Source organism: Balaenoptera musculus, chromosome 6, assembly GCF_009873245.2.
Source record: "Balaenoptera musculus isolate JJ_BM4_2016_0621 chromosome 6, mBalMus1.pri.v3, whole genome shotgun sequence".
In the NCBI taxonomy this organism is placed as follows: Eukaryota; Metazoa; Chordata; class Mammalia; order Artiodactyla; family Balaenopteridae; genus Balaenoptera; species Balaenoptera musculus.
In genome coordinates this window covers 54,781,969-54,803,478 of record NC_045790.1, presented here as the reverse complement: position 1 = coordinate 54,803,478, position 21,510 = coordinate 54,781,969, and positions in this window count along the sequence as shown.

Here is a 21,510-nt window from a genome sequence, read left to right as displayed (position 1 = left end):
AAGTCCCCTCCTTGATTCTATTGGATACCTTAATTACAAGCACCATTTATCAATTGCCTATTATGGATCAAAGATTAATTACCTATATTGTAATGACTTTGGTCCATTGACTTTTTCCCATTGCATTTTACCTCCCTTTGAGTTTCTCAGACTTTGATTCTTTAGCTGTCATCACCCTACCCCAATTTATAATGTAGTAAATAGGGGTTTTGTCTCTATATTCTAGATATAGAAGCTGAAGGACAAAAATGAAATGACTTGCCCTAAATTTCTTATATAGGTGGTATGTGACAGAGCAAGGGTTTGAAATCATGTTGTGCAAGTATGATTCTTGAAATTGTTTTCATGTTACACAACATGTACACAGCATGAAAATAAAAAAATTCCTTTTTTTCTTTTTTGTTCCCTTTTTCTTTTTGTGTTTTATAAGTTCCTTGTTGAAATGGTAGAACCTCAGTTGTAATTACAGTATCTTGATGTTTTAAGCTGTGACAGAGCTTGCTCAACTGTTTTAACATTGGAAAAAGCGCATTTCTGGGGACTAGGTGTAGTGGTGCTTTTTAAAATAAACTCTCTATGCTTACTCTTTATATTCTATTTTACTTGATTAATACTATTAAGTTATTCTTTCTATGGTCAGTATTCTTTTGCATCTTCCTAAATGGTTAAATCCTTTTTATGTAAACTATGGCTCCTTGCATGCCAATCCTTTCTCCTGTATTAATTTCTTCTTAAGAAACTACGTGGGTCAATAGTTCTTCCAAAAATTCTAATTAGAAACTCCCTCAATATGTCTTTCACAATATATAACTGGATATAATTTTAGATTAATTCTTATTTTATAGTTTGAAGTATTTTTTCATTGTCTTCTGACATCTGATTACTGATGAGGAGACTACTGACTTGAATAGCCCTGCCTTGTTATTTTTTTTTTTTAACATCTTTATTGGAGTATAATTGCTTTACAATGGTATGCTAGTTTCTGCTTTATAAGAAAGTGAATCAGCTATACATATATCCCCATATCTCCTCCCTCTTGCGTCTCCCTCCCACTCTCCCTATCCCACCCCTCTAGGTGGTCACAAAGCACTGAGCTGATCTCCTTGTGCTATGCGGCTGCTTCCCACTAGCTATCGATTTTACATTTGGTAGTGTATATATATCCATGCCGCTCTCTCACTTTGTCCCAGCTTACCCTTCCCCCTCCGCATGTCCTCAAGTCCATTCTCTAGTAGGTCTGCATCCTTATTCCCATCCTGCCCCTAGGTTCTTCATAACCTGTTTTTGGTTTTTTTTAGGACCCATATATATGTGTTAACATACGGTATTTGTTTTTCTCTTTCTGACTTACTTCACTCTGTATGACAGACTCTAGGTCCATCCACCTCACTGCAAATAACTCAATTTCGTTTCTTTTTATGGCTGAGTAATATTCCACTGTATATATATGCCACATCTTCTTTATCCATTCATCTGTTGATGGACACTTAGGTCGTTTCCATGTCCTGACTATTGTAAATAGAGCTGCAATGAACATTGTGGTGCATGACTCTTTGTAAATTACAGTTTTCTCAGGGTATATGCCCAGTAGTAGGATTGCTGGGTTGTATGGTAGTTCTATTTTTACGTTTTTAAGGAACCTCCATACTGTTCTCCATAGCGGCTGTATCAACGTACATTCCCACCAACAGTGCAAGAGGGTTCCCTTTTCTCCACACCCTCTCCAGCATTTATTGTTTGTAGATTTTTTGATGATGGCCATTCTGACTGGTGTGAGGTGATACCTCATTGCAGTTTTGATTTGCATTTCTCTAATGATTAGTGATGTTGAGTATCCTTTCATGTGTTTGTTGGCAATCTGTATATCTTCTTTGGAGAAATGTCTATTTAGGTCTTCTGCCCATTTTTGGATTGGGTTGTTTGTTTGTTTGATATTGAGCTGCCTGAGCTGCTTATAAATTTTGGAGATTAATCCTTTGTCAGTTGCTTCATTTGCAAATATTTTCTCCCATTCTGAGGGTTGTCTTTCACATGTGGTCACCTTATCTCTGATAAAGGAGGCAAGAATATACAATGGAGAAAAGACAGCCTCTTCAATAAGTGGTGCTGGGAAAACTGGACAGCTACATGTAAAAGAATGAAATTAGAACACTTCCTAACACCATAAACAAAAATAAACTCAAAATGGATTAAAGATCTAAATGTAAGGCCAGACACTATAAAACTCTTAGAGGAAAACATAGGCAGAACACTCTATGACATAAATCACAGCAAGATCCTTTTTGACCCACCTCCTAGAGAAATGGAAATAAAAACAAAAATAAACAAATGGGACCTAATGAAACTTAAAAGCTGTTGCACAGCAAAGGAATCCTTGTTATTTTAAAAAATATCTTCATTTCTATTTTAACTTTAATATGTCTCAGTGAAGATTAATGGTTTTTATGCTTTGTAGAACTAATTGTCCTCTATATTAAGATTTCATGTCCTTCTTCAGCCTTGGAACTTTCTGATATTATTTTTCTCCCACTTTTTGTTTTCTTCTTTCATAATTCTTGGTGGATGTGTTTTGGGAGTTCTTCTATCCCATCTATTTCAAATTTTCTATGTCTTTTACTTTCAGTGCTACATTGTAGGTAACTTCCTCAGACATATAATTCACTTTCAATTATTGCAAAATAATTAAAATAATTCCTAAATGATCCTAAATATTCCTAGTATTTTTCTAAGTATTAATGGAAATGTGGGTGTTTATGTTTTAATTTCATTGAGTGTATTTTATTTGATTATTAAATCTACATTTTTTTTAAATTTTATTGCATTTTTATTTATTTATTTATTTATTTATTTATTTTAAAATTTTTTTATATTTATTTTTGGCTGTGTTGGGTCTTCGTTTCTGTGCGAGGGCTCTCTCTAGTTGCGGCAAGTGGGGGCCACTCTTCATTGCGGTGCGCGGGCCTCTCACTGTCACGGCCTCTCTCGTTGTGGAGCACAGGCTCCAGACGCGCAGGCTCAGTACTTGTGGCACACGGGCCCAGTTGCTCCGCGGCATGTGGGATCTTCCCAGACCAGGGCTCGAACCCGTGTCCCCTGCATTGGCAGGCAGATTCTCAACCACTGCGCCACCAGGGAAGCCCTATTAAATCTACTTTTAAAGAATATTTGATATCTTATTTTTCTAGCTTTTTATCTCTTTATTATTTTAAATACTTTAAATGTGACTATTAAGCATACTATTACTATTTATATAGTCTGTAATATTCAGTTCTTCTTTGTGTGTGTGTGTGTGTTTGTGTGTGTGTGTGTGTGTGTGTATGTGAATGTGTACATGCTAACTAATCTTCATGATGTCTTGTTTCCCCAAATACTGCCTTGTTTAAAAGTTATGTCCTCCTCAGTGAGGTTGTTTTCTATGATAATGTAGAATATCATGGGTGGTGGAACTATTCCTTTAAAATATGTTAATGTTTGTCACTGCTAAGGCCATAAGAGTTTTCCTAGTTCTGAAGCCATTTTGAGGTAGGTTCCTCAATTTATGTGCCTGTGTACCACATTAGTGGTATTAATTGACTTTATAAAAAAGTATGGTGCAGTACTCAGTTTCCACATTGTCACTGGAGACTCCTGTTTTATTCAAGGACCCACATGCATCACAGGCCTCCTTTACACTTCCACTTGACAACTAGCAGGTATTTTCACTTACGGATCAGTGCTTTATGACTGTCAGCTATCTACAATTATCTCAGTTTTTACCTTTTTTATAAGTGTTAGAATCCAGACTTACTCCCCTCCATACTTCTGGGGTGTAAGTTCTCAAAGTGTGGTCTGGCATCTCTGGGTGTCCTTAGAGCCTTTCAGAGGGACTATGGAATCAAAACAGTATTCATTTATTCTCCTAGGAGTGTCAAGTAAGTTTCTTCATGGCGTGTGATACCGAAACAGATTGAATGAAAAAGGCAGATATGGGAATATGTCTGTAATCTATTAATCAATCAATATTATTGTTTTGAAAAATATAGTTATTAGTAATAAAATTTTATTTATGTTGACTTATTATGAATTAATTACTGCTATTTAAATTTGTAAATAAATTTTAAATTCTGTTTTCATTTCTAATAGAGTAAATATCAATCTAATCTAATAGAGTAAATAGTACTATTTACTCTAATAAAGTAAATATTAATCTAATATAATAAGTAAATAAACAATAGCTTTTTGAGATCTTTATTAATTTTTAAGAGTATATGGTTTTAAGACCAAAGTGTAGGAGAACCACTGCTCTGGGGCATTAAACCCTAGCCATTAAAGATCCTACCTGGTTCTAATTATGGTATAGGCACCTGGATTTTAGTTCCCTCACATTTCTTACTTTGAGTTTCTTTTTTATCTCTTTCACTGGAGATTTATCTTTCCTGATTTTGAGCTCCAAAATTTATTAATTGTTTTTCTTCCAGCATTATTATATGTAAGAAATAAGAGAGAGAAATCAATTTACCACTTCAATCTGCCAAATTAACTGAAAGTGGCCACAGTCATTTATCTTAGTTTTACCCACCCAATCCATTTCTATCTTCATTTTCTCCAATATTGTCAGGTTTATGCATAAATACCATCTAACTATAAACAAATCTTAATGCAAACAGAGTTACAGTTTTACAGGTGATTTCATTGTGTAAATTTTTTTCAGAATATTAAAATATTTTACTCAAAGTTTTATAACTTTATTCCATCATATGAATATACTGATTTTATCATGTTTTATGACTGGTTTAAGAAGACCAAAATTGGATTCAGAGAGGAAAGAAATAAAACACATGGACACTACCAGCTCTCTTTCACATTCCTTTGAAAAACAGTAGGCATTATCACCATGCTTGACAATACATAAATTTGAAGTGATTGGTATGTGTAAGTTTCACTTACATGGATTTCTGCCTGGATAGATGATAAAAGCCTATCAGCCCTTTGTTTGACACATATGAACTTGGAACTCTCTCTACTATTTGGAACATCAAAAGTGAGACACGGATGATAAACCTGAGACATAATGGCTTCCCAAAATCTCTCTTCTGTTTCCAGTGGATCTTAGTTGAAGGTAATGGTCAATATTTCTGTGACTTAAGGAATCAAGAATAAGGTGACAAACCAAGTTTGACCAAGCCAGTTAAGTTTTAGCATTGACAATTTTAAGTCTGGGGGAAACTCCATTGCCCTGCCATGCAAGTATGATTGGTGACCCCAATCAGACCATAATCAGTAGCTACCATGTAAGATAACAAACATGTTGTTCAGCAAGCTGTGCTATTCAAAACTAATGTCATGATTCTGACCCTGAAATTAATTTGATCCCTGTGTGGCAGGCTGACTTCTAAGATGTCCCCTAAGGTTTTTGCCTTCCATAGTACACACCCTAGGTAATCCCTTTTGTTTGAGTGTGGGTAGGGCCAGTGAATGAATAGGAGAGACTATCATTCCCATGATTATGGTACCATATGTGGTAAAATGAAACTTTTTCATATGTAATTAAGGTCTCTAATCAGCTGCTTTGAGTCTGACCTAATCCACTGAACCCTTGAAAGACACAGGAAGCAACAGTAGAAATTCTTCTGCTGGCCTTGAAGAAAGTAAACATGCACATTTTGAACTTCCTCTGGGGGTCCTGTTATAAAGAACTGCAGGCGGCCTCTAGGAGCTGACAGTATTCTGTGAGTGAGCAGCCAACAAAAAAGTGTGAAACTCAGTCGTATGGCAAGGAAATGAATCCTTCCAACAACTTGGAAGCTTGGAAGAGAATCCCAAGAGTTAGAAAAATATTGTAGCCCAGCTGACCATGCTTTTACCCTGGTGAGACCCTGAGCAGAAAACCCAGTTAACTTTTACCTGTACTCTTGACCCGTGGGAACTGAGATATTAAATTTGTTTTGTTTTATGCTGTTAAATGAATAATAACTTGTTATGCAGCAATAGAAAAATTAAACATCCTGCATGTGTATGTATGTTTATATGTGGGTGTGGGTGTGTATATTTAAGCCTCTGTGCTACTGATTATGTACCCCAACTTGATTTCATTGTACTAGGAATTGTTTATATATATCATTTTAAGAACTTGCTGTGGACAGTTATTGCATGGTTTACCAGGAATTAATGCTAATTTCTGAATAGCTTTAGTAAGTTAGAGGGGTTGTAATATATATTGAACACCTTAAGTAGAAAGAGGGAAGTTAAGCTAAAATCAGCCATTACAATTTAAAAAATGTATTGAGGAAGAGTTATTGTTGAAATTTGTGGGAGCTATAGAGATGAAAATGATAGTTGCTGACCATTAAGTGTGTGTCATCTAGAAGGAAATAATGCTCATTCTTAGAACAAGACACATGATAAGAAAAAATGTAAACTCAAAAGATAAGATGTTTAAAACTTAAGAGGAATGAAATTAATTTTATGTATATTTTGGAAGAGAGATTTTATTGAGTTGTTGAGGAATAGACAGAGCTTAAATATACAGATGGGGGCATGAAGTAATTTTCAGTGGCTGTGGGTTCAGGGAAGGACATTTGAATCTATGAAAACACCTTGTACAAGAGAAGTGGTGCCAAGTGAGGCATTTTTGAATGGCTGTGACCAGAACACCAGATTTTTAATCTGTTCACTTCATTCCATTTTCTGTCACACACTTTTTAGTAGTATGTGTTTTAAGATTTACATATTACCTTTATCCATTGATACCATGACACAAAGTAATTGCAGGAACAAAATCACCAAAATGAAGATTGGTCTATATACTACATTAGGGTAGAGGAAAATGACATGGATAATTCATAAAAGAAGTAGTTGACTCCTAAATAAAGTGGAAAGAACTGTATTATTTTTGTGAGATTTTGTCATAATAAAATTAATGCCATCGTCTTTTATATTAGCTAGTGTCTTCATACAATTACTATTTTAATTAATATAGTTAATGCAGATCAAAATAGAATAAAACACAATGGAAACTATCTTTAGATATCAAATGTATCTTCTGATATGTCTGTTTATTTGATTGGTTTTTGTCCCACCATAAGAAGGTTAAATCCTGGATCAATTTGGAAATAGAAAATAGTTTCATTTCTCTGACCACTTCAACTAAAAATGTAATCTACATCATCTCATGGGTAAAATGGTGATGAATGGTCTCAGATAAATCAGCATTCAGCACTAGAAAAATAAGCTTTTTAAAGAAAGAATGAGTTAAACTTTTGTGGAAAAATATAATTGCTTTGAAGGAATGATCCTATTTAAATTATAGTTGAGTGACTGTCAGTATAAGTACTGCCCTGGAATCACCTGAGTTATAAAAGAATGTAAAATTCCTCCTTTCAGAAATAATAAAGATGAAAATTGTAGGTCAATTCTAATGAAAATCAATCAAAGTAATGTGTTGAGTTTTTAAAAAAACAGCAGAGGACATTAATTTGGGATGAGAAAGACAGATTCTGTGAACTACTGTATGATCCTATTAAGCTGCTATTTCACGTTTGTAAGAATTTGTAATACTACTTGGATTTTTACATAAGAATCAAACAAAAATAAATGTATGTTATATTTCTTGTTCTAGGTAAGTATTCATTTTTATTATTAATAGTAATTTAAATCATCATTGGTATTAAATTATAATAATCACCATGAAAATTCAGGTAGGCATATTTGCTATTGAATTCTTAAAAGGGCTTATTTGAATATTGACTCAGTAACCATGCTGAATGAGGAAGATTTACCAGAGGGTGAAATTATAAATAATTTTAAAGTTGTGGGAAATTAGAGGAGAATATGTTATAGCCCTTTGAGCCCCCAAAAGATAAAAACAATTTCAAAATCTTGTGTCTGAAATCGGAAGAAGAAATTTAGAACTCTGACATTACCTCTTGAATTACCTTGGTGCTGTTTAGAGATATGCATGAGGAATATTATCATACTTTGCAGAATGGGTAGAAATCAGTACTTGGGTACCAGAAATAGAAGGATCTCACTCAAGAAAACAAAAAGAAAACCAAAGAAATTAGACAACATTTGAATAGTACAGCAGATCAGAACAAAAAAGACAACAATCTTTATAACCATAGCCTGAACATATTGTTCTCAAGCTATGGAAGTCATGAGAATGACATGAGGAGAAAATTGACTTCCCATTCTCTTGAAAACTATTAAACAAACAAATGAAATGCTAACATTTTGCTTGACTGGAGACAGTCCTCACCTCCCAAACACACAAAGTACAGGGACTCATTGATGGAGAGCTACATTCAGCATCTGGGAAAAAAAACAGTATTAAGTGGGAGGGTAGGAGTTATAGATAAAATATTCAAATGGCTGAGCAGAAATCAAAAATTTTGGAGAAATTAAAGATGCGAGATTATCCATTGTGCAGGTCCCCAAACTCCACGAGGACAAGAGCTCCTTTGTTCAAGACCCCGCCTTATGTGTCTCTTCATCTGGCTGTTGGAAAACTGTGGTCAGGCAAGGAGTCTCCTCCATTCTGCCTTATTATAACTGACCAAAAATCTATTTCATGCAAGCCATCTAAAGACCAGAACCAAACGCTTCCTGGGCCAGCATTTGTATCCAGAGTTCAATTCTAATGACACTGCTTTAGTTGTTCATTTCCATCACAGCTCTACATAATTGGCTTTCTCAGACTTCAGTTCATGATTCCAGGGAGAGCTGTGAAAAAGAGAGAACCTAACCAAGGCCCCAAATCTCCTGGGGCAGCTACACCAACTGCTGAGGCAGAGCTGTGGAGCCCCAATCCCGAGACGGCCACCATTCAGGGGCCAGAAACCATATTCCTTTCTGACTTGCCCATCCTCCAGCCATGTGGGTGACAGGGTTTTGGTGCTCTGGCCGGGATTCAGACCTGAGCCTCTGAGGTGGGAGAGCCAAGTTCTGGACATTGGACCACCAGAGACCTACCAGCTCCACATAATATCAATTGGCGAGAGCTCTCCCAGAGATCTCCATCTCAACACCAAGACTCAGCTCCACTCAACGACCAGCAAGCTCCAATGCTGGACACCCCGTGCCAAACAACTAGCCAAACAGGAACACAACCACACCCATTAGCAGAGAGGCTGCCTAAATTCATAATAAGTTTACAGACAGCACAAAACACACCACCGGACATGGTCCTTCCCACCAGAAAGACAAGATGCTGCCTCAGCCACCAGAACACAGGCACCAGTCCCCTCCACCAGGAAACCTACACAACCCACTGAACAAACCTTACCCACTGGGGGCAGACACCAAAAACAATGAGAACTACGAACCTGCAGCCTGAGAAAATGAGACCCCAAACAGAGTAAGTTAAGCAAAATGGGAAGACAGAGAAATATGCAGCAGATGAAGGAGCAGGTTAAAAACCCACCAGACCAAATAAATGAAGAGGAAATAGGCAGTCTCCTTGAAAAAGAATTCAGAGTAATGATAGTAAAGATGATCCAAAATCTTGGAACTAGAATGGAGAAAATACAAGAAACGTTTAACAAGAACCTAGAAGAACTAAAGAGCAAGCAAACAATGATGAATAACACAATAAATGAAATTAAAAATTCTCTAGAAGGAATCAATAGCAGATTAACTGAGACAGAAGAACCTATAAGTGACCTGGAAGATAAAATAGTGGAAATAACTACTGCAGAACAGAATAAAGATAAAAGAATGAAAAGAATTGAGGACAGTCTCAGAGACCTCTGGGAAAACATAAGACACACCAACATTCGAATTATAGGGGTCCCAGAAGAAGAAGAGAAAAAGAAAGGGACTGAGAAAATATTTGAGGAGATTATAGCTGAAAACTTCCCTAATATGGGAAAGGAAATAGTCAATCAACCCCAGGAAGCAAACAGAGTCCCATACAGGATAAATCCAAGGAGAAACACAGCAAGACACATATTAAATATTAATCAAACTATCAAAAAGTAAATACAAAGAAAAAATATTAAAAGCAGCAAGGGAAAAGCAACAAATAACATACAGGGGAATGCCCATAAGGTTAACAGCTGATCTTTCAGCAGAAACTCTGCAAGCAAGAAGGGAGTGGCAGGACATATTTAAAGTGATGAAAGGGAAAAGCCTACAACCAAGATTACTCTACCCAGCAAGGATCTCATTCAGATTTGACAGAGAAATTAAAACCTTTACAGAAAAGCAAAAGCTAAGAGAATTCAGCACCACCAAGCCAGATTTACAATAAATGCTCAAGGAACTTCTTTAGGCAGGAAACACAAGAGAAGGAAAAGACATACAATAACAAACCCAAAACAATTAAGAAAATGGTAATAGAAACATACATATCAATAATTACCTTAAAGGTGAATGGATTAAATGCTCCCACCAAAAGACACAGACTGGCTGAATGGATACAAAAACAAGACCCATATATATGCTGTCTACAAGAGACCTACTTCAGACCTAGGGACACATACAAACAGAAAGGGGATGGAAAAAGATATTCCATGCAAATGGAAATCAAAAGAGAGCTGGAGTAACAATTCTCATATCAGACAAAATAGACTTTAAAATAAAGACTATTACAAGAGACAAAGAAGGACACTACATAATGATCAAGGGATCAATCCAAGAAGAAGATATAACAATTGTAAATATGTATGCAGCCAACATAGGAGCACATCAATACATAAGGCAAATGCTAACAGCCATAAAAGGGGAAATCGACAGTAACACAATCATAGTAGGGGACTTTAACACCCCATTTCACCAATGGACAGATCATCCAAAATGAAAATAAATAAGGAAACACAAGCTTTAAATGATATATTAAACAAGATGAACTTAACTGATATTTATAGGACATTCTATCCAAAAACAACAGAATACACTTTCTTCTCAAGTGCTCATGGAACATTCTCCAGGATAGGTCATATCATGGGTCACAAATCACGCCTTGGTAAATGTAAGCAAACTGAAATTGCATCAAGTATCTATTCCAACCACAATGCTATGAGACTAGATATCAAATACAGGAAAAAAATTGTAAAAAATACAAACACATGTAGGCTAAACAATACACTACTAAGTAACCAAGAGATCACTGAAGAAATCAAAGAGAGAACCAAAAAATACCTAGAAACAAATGACAATGAAAACATGACGACCCAAAACCTTTGGGATACAGCAAAAGCAGTTCTAAGAGGGAAATTTATAGCAATACAATCCTACCTCAACAAACAAGAAATCTCAGATAAACAACTTAACCTTAAACCTAAAACAATCAGAGAAAGTAGAACAACAAAAACCTAAAGTCAGCAGAAGAAATCATAAAGATCAGATCAGAAATAAATGAAAAAGAAATGAAGGAATCAGTAACAAAGATCAATAAAACTAAAAGCTAGTTCTTTGAGAAGATAAACAAAATTGATAACCGTTAGCCAAACTCATCAAGAAAAAAGGGAGAAGACTCAAATCAACAGATTTAGAAATGAAATAGGAGAAGTAACAACTGACACTGCCTTAATACAAAGGATCATGAGAGATTACTACAAGCAACTATTTGCCAATAAAATGGACAACCTGGAAGAAATGGACAAATTCTTAGAAAAGCACAACCTTCCAAGACTGAACCAGGAAAAATAGAAAATATGAACAGACCAATCACAAGCACTGAAATTGAAACTGTGATTAAAAATGTTCCAACAAACAAAAGCCCAGGACCAGATGGCTTCACAGGCGAATTCTGTCAAACATTTAGAGAAGAGCTAACACCTATCCTTCTCAAACTCTTCCAAAATATAGCAGAGGGAGTAACACTCCCAAACTCATTCTATGAAGCCACTAGCACCCTGATACCAAAACCAGACAAAGATGTCACAAAGAAAGAAAACTACAGGCCAATATCACTGATGAACCTGATACAAAAATCCCAAACAAAATACTAGCAAACAGAATCCAACCGCACATTAAAAGGATCATACACCATGATCAAGTGGGGTTTATCCCAGGAATGCAAGGATTCTTCAATATACACAAATCAGTCAATGTGATACACCATATTAACAAACGGAAGGATAAAAACCATAAGATAATCTCAATAGATGCAGAAAAACCTTTCAACAAAATTAAATACCCGTTTATGATAAACACTTTCCAGAAAGTAGGCATAGAGGGGACTTACCTCAACATAATAAGGGCCACATATGACAAAACCACAGCCAACATGGTTCTCAATGGTGAAAAACTGAAACCAGTTCCACTAAGATCAGGAACAAGACAAGGTTGCCCAGTTTCACCACTAATATTCAACATAGATTTGGAAGTTTTAGCCACAGCAATAAGAGAAGAAAAAGAAATAAAAGGAATCCAAATCTGGAAAGAAGAAGTAAAAATGTCACTGTTTGCAGATTACATGATGTTACACATAGAGAATCCTAAAGATGCTACCAGAAAACTACTAGAGCTAATCAATGAATTTGGTAAAGTAGCATCATATAAAATTAATACACAGAAATCTCTTGCATTCCTGTACACTAATGATGAAAAATCTGAAAGAGAAATTAAGGAAACACTCCCATTTACCATTTACAAAAAGAATAAAATACTTAGGAATAAGCCTACCTACGGAGACAAAAGACCTGTATGCAGAAAACTATAAGACACTGATGAAATTAATTAAAGATGATGATACAAACAGATGGAGAGATATACCATGTTCTTGGATTGGAAGAATCAACATTGTGAACATGAGTATACTACCCAAAGTAATCTACAGATTCAATGGAATCCCTATCAAACTACCAATGGCATTTTTCACAGTACTAGAACAAAAAAATTCACAATTTGTAGGGAAACACAAAAGACCCCGAATAGCCAAAGCAATCCTGAGAAAGAAAAATGGAACTGGAGGAATCAGGCTCACTGACTTCAAACTATACTACAGAGCTACAGTAATTAAGGCAGTATGGTACTGGCACAAAAACAGAAATATAGATCAACAGAACAGGATAGAAAGCCCAGAGATAAACCCACACACATATGGTCAGCTTATCTTTGGTAAAGGAGGCAAACATATACAATGGAGAAAAGACAGCCTTTTCAATACGTGGTGCTAGGAAAACTGGACAGCTACATGTAAAAGAATGAAATTAGAACACTCCCTAACACCATACACAAAATAAACTCAAAATGGATTAAAAATCTAAATGTAAGGCCAGACACTATAAAACTCTTAGAGGAAAACATAGGCAGAACACTCTGTGTCATAAATCACAGTAAGATCCTTTTTGACCCACCTCCTAGAGAAATGGAAATAAAAACAAAAATAAACAAATGGGACCTAATGAAACTTAAAAGCTTTTGCACAGCAAAGGAAACTATAAACAAGTCAAAAAGACAACCATCAGAATAGGAGAAAATATTTGCAGATGAAACAACTGACAGAGAGTGAATCTCCAAAATATACAAGCAGCTCATGCAGCTCAATATCACAAAAACAAACAACCCAATCCAAAAAAGGGCAGAAGACCTAAATAGACATTCCTCCAAAGAAGATACACAGATTGCCAACAAACACATGAAAGGATGCTCAACATCACTAATCATTAGAGAAATGCAAATCAAAACTACAATTAGGTATCCCCTCACTCCAGTCAGAATGGCCATCATCAAAAAATCTACAAACAATAAATCCTGGAGAGGGTGTGGAGAAAAGGGAACCCTCTTGCACTGTTGGTGGGAATGTAAATTGATACAGCCACTATGGAGAACAGTATGGAGGTTCCTTAAAAAACTAAAAATAGAACTACCATATGACCCAGCAATCCCACTACTGGACATATACCCTGAGAAAACCATAATTCAAAAATCTTGTACCACAATGTTCATTGCAGCACTATTTATGATAGCCAGGAATGGAAGCAACCTAAGTGTCCATCGACAGATGAATGGATAAAGAAGATGTGGCACATATATACAATGGAATATTACTCAGCCATAAAAAGAAACGAAATTGAGTTATTTGCAGTGAGGTGGATGGACCTAGAGTCTGTCATACAGAGTGATGTAAGTCAGAAAGAGAAGGACATACCATATGCTAACACATATATATGGAATCTAAAAAAAAAAAAAAATTTCTGAAGAACCTAGGGGCAGGAGAAGAATAAAGATGCAGACATAGGGAATGGACTTGAGGACAAGGGGAGGGCATAGGGTAAGCTGGGATGAAGTGAGAGAGTGGCATTGAAATATATGCACTACCAAATATAAAACAGATAGCTAATGGCAAGCAGCCGCATAGCACAGAGAGATCAGCTCTGTGCTTTGTGACCACCTAGAGGGGTGGGATAGGTAGGGTGGGAGGGAGACACAAGAGGGAAGGGATATGGGGATATATGTATATGTATAGCTGATTCACTTTGTTATACAGCAGAAAGTAACACAACCTTGTAAAGCAATTATACTCCAATAAAGATGTTAAAAAAAAATTGCGATAGTGTGGTAAGGTATTCTAGCTCTTCCCTTTAAAATCTTGGTATTTTTCTGGGTGACTCAAAGTTGAAGCCATGGACTTAAACAATAAGCTTTTGAAAAAACTATTGTTATTTTTGACCCTTTATAAATGATGACACTGAAGCACAAAAATATTTGTTAGTTTGATCTAAGTCACACATTTTGTAGGTAATTGAAATAGGATTCAAATCCAGGCTGTCCAGAAAACTTGTGTCTTTATCAAGTAATCTATGAAAAAAATGAGGTAAAACACTAAATCTGATTGACAGGAGTATAAACAACCTCTTCAGTGGAATCTTAGAAGGAGAGAAGGAGCCAATGAAGGAGAGGCAGTACTTAATAAATAAGAACAGAAAAATTCCCTGAAGTAGTAGAAAACATAAAGTCTCTGATCAAAAGGTTCCATAGAGTTGTAAACACATAGACACAATGTAGTAAAATTTAAGTATAACTGAAACAGGAGAAAAATTTAAACTTCCCTGAAACAGAAATATATGGGTGATAAGTAAATAAATGAGAATCATCCGATTTCTAGTAGATTTCTCAAAAGTGTTGCTAGTCGTGATATAAATATAAAGTAATATTTTAAAAGTTTTAAAGAAAAAAAGTTTTGAGGGTAAAACCTTTCAATTTAGAATTTTTATACTGCTATATATAATATATATTATTTTTGTTATATAATATACAGCATAAATAATATATATTATAATTTATTATAATCAAATTTATTTTATTTATAATTATAAATTAAATTATTCATTATAATTATAAATTAAACTATTTATTATAGTTATAAATTAAATTTATAATTTTATTATAATTATATAACATATTTAGTATATAATATAGTATAATAATATATACTGTACTGTATATATATACTATATTATCTTTCAACATTGACTAGCTACTACTGCCAGACTACATGATCCTTTGTCTTGCAAGAAGTTAGAACCACCAGTCCCCCCAGCTGTGAGGAACAAATCACGAATGATTTCAGTTAGGTACAATTCCTCCATGCTCATTTAGTAAAAGCTAAAATTTCACCTCAAAGCAGTTTTTTCAAGAAATTTATTAAATTTCAAAACTGTACTATATTGTATTTTGCTTTGAACGTAAAAAAATAAAATGCCACTCTAATTTTTATCATTGTATAACTAGAATTGGCTGGAAAAATTGTATAAAGTATTTAATTTGTCAGTAGTGTCATTACACGTGGAGTTTAGAATCTGTTACTCATATTATGAATCAATAAGGAATTTATTTCTTCTTTTAAATTGAGTAGAACTGATTCTATAGCTGGCATGCAATTAATGAAGGACTTAAGTTTAAATAACATATATTTTGTATTGGGCTTAATTGCTCACTATCTTGTCTTATCTGGCACTTGACGATAGCTGTCAAAGCATGTGATTAACCATAGTGCTTTATATTCCATACATAATTCTAAGCATTAGAAAAATACTTATTTTCTTGAGATTATTATTTATTTTTGAGATCTCCAATTTCTCAAGTATTTTGGAAAATGTATTTCCAAATTAGATCACATACTTTGACATATTACTAAAACAAAAAGTATAAGAGGTACTTGTTGATTCTTACTTCAAAACAATATAATTCCAAGGAGCATTATTTAAATAAACAATTATAATAGCATCCAGACTAATAAAATTAAATTATCTCGAAATATCAGTTATATATTTGATTTTTTAGGATACTGAAGTAAAACTATGTATTTAATCTCTATTCTTACATTCTTTGAAAGTTTTCTAAAACAATCGCCTTGACAAAAAGAAAAATAAATTGAAGGGGATGTGAAAAACTATATATATTTTTACTAACACATAAGTTGATTTTAATCATTTATTAAACAAAACCTAATTTTTTACCTTTTATCTTTTAAAAAAATTCTTACATATATCTATAGCAAATGACTTAAAGCCAAACCAGAAATTTTAATGCTCATGTACAGAATAAGCTAACTTTAAAAAAAAGTTAAATCATTAGGTATAATTTCTAACTTCCAACAAATTTATCACTCACAATCTATTATCAAAACTCATTAATCTGTAAATTCTTTCTTCAGATTACATAGAAGAAAAACACAATTTACTCTGTCCCTCTGTGTGATATACTGAGACAACTCAGAGAATAATCAATAAACTGAATTCTCTTACTTCCTTTTTTTTGGCCTCCTACAACAAAAAGGATATAGAAAATTCTCAAATAATACTGTTCCCAAATTAGCCAGATTATCACTAATACCTAGAAAATGAAAAAGGAAAAATGACAGTTGGGTAGTGACAGTTGAAGCAAAATGGAATATATATATTTGCAACCTTGGAAGAGATAAATAATTTTTAATTTTTTAATTTTTTATTGCAGTATAGTTGAATAGATATTGTTTTTTAAATGGTTGTAATGAGTCACATGAGTGATGGTAACATACTTTTCTGGGCACCAATACATACCCTTTCTTGATTTCTGAAACACACTTTATTCTCACACTAAATAGATATTTAAGCAAAGAGTAAAGAGTGAAAAAAGTCATTCAGGTACAGTCATCCCTCAGTATCTGCAGGGGATTGGTTCCAGGACCAAAATCCGCAGATGATCAATTTCCTTAAATAAAACGATGTAGTTTTTGCATACTACCTCCACACATCCTCCCATATACTTTAAATCATCTTTCAAATACTTATAATACCTAATACAATGTAAATGCTATGTAAATAGTTTTAAATATAATGTAAATTCTATGTAAATAGTTGCTGGAACATGGCAAATTCAAGTTTTGATTTTTGGGAATTTCTGGAATTGTTTCTCCAAATATTTTCTATGAAAGTTTGTTTGAATCTGAGGATGTGGAACCCACTGATATGGAGGGCCAACTGTGATAGTGTTCCAGTATTATCCTTAGGGATTTGCATTTAGAGATAGGCCACTAGTACTAAAGGTCAAAAATAACTAATTTTGCAAGAGTTCCCACTTTGTCTCGGTAATTCATACATATGCATAATTTTCTTAGCCTTTACTCTAGCCCTAAAATGTATCCTCAGAACTACTGTTTAAGACGTCCTTAGTAATTATCAATGTAATCAATTTTATGTTACTAAGCATGGAGAAGCTAAAGATCAAAAACATTTCTTAGTCTAATTACTTTTAGATATAAAGGGTTATTAACTAATATTGTTAAAATAAGAATAAATTAAAATTGTGACATCTGTTTTAAACAATGGATGTATCCATTTACACTTACACATTTCTTAGTAAGCACTGAATTTTCATTGCAAATAATATACCACAATATTATTACCTAATAACAAAAATATCAAAAGTATTAAAAGCTTAAGACTATACAAAGTTCTTACATGCTGTCTCCTGTGATCTTTTTTAAAACATCAATTTACCATTTTAAAGTGCAAAATTTGATGAGTATTGATAAACATATACCCACAGTAAAATCCAAAGACAGAAAATGTCCAGAACTCATAAACATTTCTTTTGCACCATTGTAAGTCAGTCACTTCCTACACCCTTGCCACCAGATAATCACTGTATTCATTCCTGTCTCTACATATTATTTTGCATTATCTAGAATTTTATGTACATTTTGGTGTCTAGCTTCTTTGTAATAATTTTGTAATATTCGATGTAATAATTTTGAGATCTATGTTGTTGTCATTAGTTCCTTCTTAATGTTGATTAAAATATTCTATTACATGGAGGTACCACATTTGTTTATCAGTTTCCTTGTTGAAAGGCATTTGAGTTGTTTATAGGTTTTGGCTATTAGAATTAAAGCTGCTATAGACTTTGTTGTTGATTCTTTCTGTGGCCTTGTATTTTCATATCTCTTGGTAAAGATCAAGCTCTTATGAGTAGTGCATATTGAACTTCATAAGAAAATACCAGTGTTATCCAAAGTGTCTGTACCATTTTAATTCTCTTTTAGCAGTGTATGACATTTCCAATTGCTACACATTCTATCTAGTGTCTTTTTATGTGTTTATGTTGTCTCCAGAATTTTGCTGATATTTAGTTTTTTGTCATACTGTTAATGAGTTATCAGTTCTTTATGTATGCTACATAAGCGTTCTTTACCAGATATATGTATCAAAATAATTTTTCTCATTTGGTACTAAATTTTTTATTTTCGTACATGTGTTTCAAAGTGCAGATGAATTATCAATTTTTATTTTTAATTGCATGTGCAACTGTGTAGTGTAGTGTTTGAGAAATCTTTGCCCATAAGTGAGATAAAAAGAGTTTTTGTTGTTTTCTTCTAGAAGTGTCACAGTTATAATAACTTTTAAAATGAGGTCTATGAGTCATGTTAAGTCAATGTTTATGTATGGTGAGGTGTGTGTCCCCATTGTATTAACTTGGCAACTTTACTGAAGATTGGTATTTTATTTATGTGTTAATCTATGGCTGATTCCATTGATCTGTTCTTCTCTCCTTTCACAAATACTATTACTACTGCTAATACTGCTATTAATAATACACTTTTATTTATGTATTCTAATTCATCCTTTTTTTTTCATTTTCATAAAATTGCTTTGGATATACTAGGGCATCTCCATTTACTTTAAATTTTAGAATAAACTTGTCCACATCTCAAAAAAAACTGGCTGGAATTTTTTATTGAATAGTTGAGAAAGAGATAGAAATTTCATTGGAATAGCTAAATTTGTTTAGTATGTTTCTGTTTTAGAAATAAAATGAACATTTAGCTCAATGTTGGTAGATGGTGTCTCATTTGGAGAGCCAAATTATTTTGTATACATGTATGAGGTTATAACTGAATAGAGGCTTGATTGAAATCCGTAGTTTATAATCTCCAGGTGAATAGAATGATTTATGGATGTATGCAGATAAAAGAGACATTTATAAGAAGGCACCATATCTAACAAATAGCTATTTTTAGTTAAAAAATAAGTAAGTACCTATGGTTTATAAAATTGCATTTTAAAAGAAAAAAATTTTCTTGGTATTCATATGTAATATTTACCCTTCTGGGTTTTTTATTCATACAGTATTTTGTGAGATAATAATTTCTATTTACTTTTTGCCTTCAATTTTAAAAATGAGTAAAATTTCTTTTATATATAAACAACCATGTAAGAAGAGTTAGCTTACACCCAATGAGGTATTTTTCTATTTTAATAACTATTGAAAAGTTGCTCTCATAATGCTAAGGTAAAAATTACAGGAAATTGGTATAATTTGTAGAAAATTATAAAGTGAAGGACTATAATGGGATAAATTCACCCTGTGTTTGTTTGTGAACATATTTCATCAAATGAATAATTCTTTTGTTCCAGGATTGAGAGTTAATTTGGCCTATGACATTTCAATTATTACCTGAGCTACAACTAAATAAAATATTTCTGAACACTCTGTTATGCTTATCCTATGCCACTTATTTACACTTAATTTTGGTTATTCTTTTGGCTTAACCTCATGTCTTTTCATTTACACATGATCTATGATTATCAAGAAAGGAAGTCATAAAAGAGGGCAAAGCAAATAAACATTAACATAAAAAAGGCCACATCACTACTACCTCTTCCACAGGGACTGGTCCTAAATCCTAGTTTAAAATTGAGTTAATGGTATGATTAATATTTCCAAGAGTTTTGTTAAGTCTACCTCAAGGAAGACGATCTTACAATCATTTTTAAACTGAATTATGCAGTCTTTGATGCATGAATGAGCATCTACATAAATTTTAGAATAAGTAAATAAGGATTCCTATTACATAAGCATGTCTGTCTGTGGTTTCCTGCATTTGACTGACTTTTCATTGCTGTCTTTTTTTTTTTTTTAATATTCATTTGTACTCTTTTATTTTAGTATTTTTCCCCAGGTGTGTCTATCACCTATTCAAAATAATTAAAACATCATGGTAATAATTTAGTTATTGTCAACTTTGCTTCTAAGGCAGGGATTCCTAGCCCAGGGTCCCCGAGTGGGTTTACAGATGAGCTTTAAAGGGAGGGTCTCTGAACTTCCAGAAATTGTCTATGTAGCTGTGTATGCCTAGCTTTTTAAGGGGATGGGATCCACCATTTTCATCAGATTCTCAGAGTGGTCCAGGATATCCAGAAGTTTAATAATTGCTGCCTTAGAGACGAAGCTTCACCCAGGGCAAGCAGGATGAGTTTGTACAAGCTGAAAGCCCCAGTTCTGACTTGATATGTGACACTTGGCAAATCACTTAAATCTTGCTGAGTCCAGAAATTGATGCTGAGTGGAGAGTGTCCTCAGAGCTTGCTGTTGACTGACTTATTAGCTCAGGCTCGGTGTCCAGGCTTAATTGCCAGACCATGAAGGGAATAGGATGTAGAGGGCCCGAGTGCACTGGTTTTGGCATTAGGTGAGAGTCCAGATCAAGGCCTGGAATTTTTCATTGTAAACTAACAAGAAAGAAGAGGCTGCTGACTCACTGACCCAGGAAAGGACAACATCATCCTTTTACTTATTCAAGACAAAAACCTCAGAATCCTCCCAACTCCTCTTTCTCTCACATTTCAAATTTAAATAATTTGCTCAAGGTCATTTAGTTAATAAGTGGTAGAGCTACAGTTTGAAGTGGGCACTCTGGCCTTCCATCCAGAGGAAGGTGCAGAGAATCGAGGTGGTTTGCCCAAGGACAAGTAGAGAGTTAGTAAAGTTATGCAACTAGTGTTTGAGTGCTATAAATTGCTCAAGCTGTATAACTAGAGTTGCCACAGGCTTACACAAATTACTGGTTATACCTGGTACAAAGTTATTGGCCACAAGAAATAAAAACCCTCCAATATTTAATATTGGATTATATATTATATATTGAGTTAATATTGAATTATATAATAGATAATATAATATATATTATATATTGATATTGATAGCAATCTTCCCTTTTGGATTTTAAGATTGAGATCTTTTTTTTTTTTTTAATTGGGGTATAGTTGTTTTACAATACTGTGTTAGTTTATACAGTACAGCAAAGTGAATCAGCTATATGTA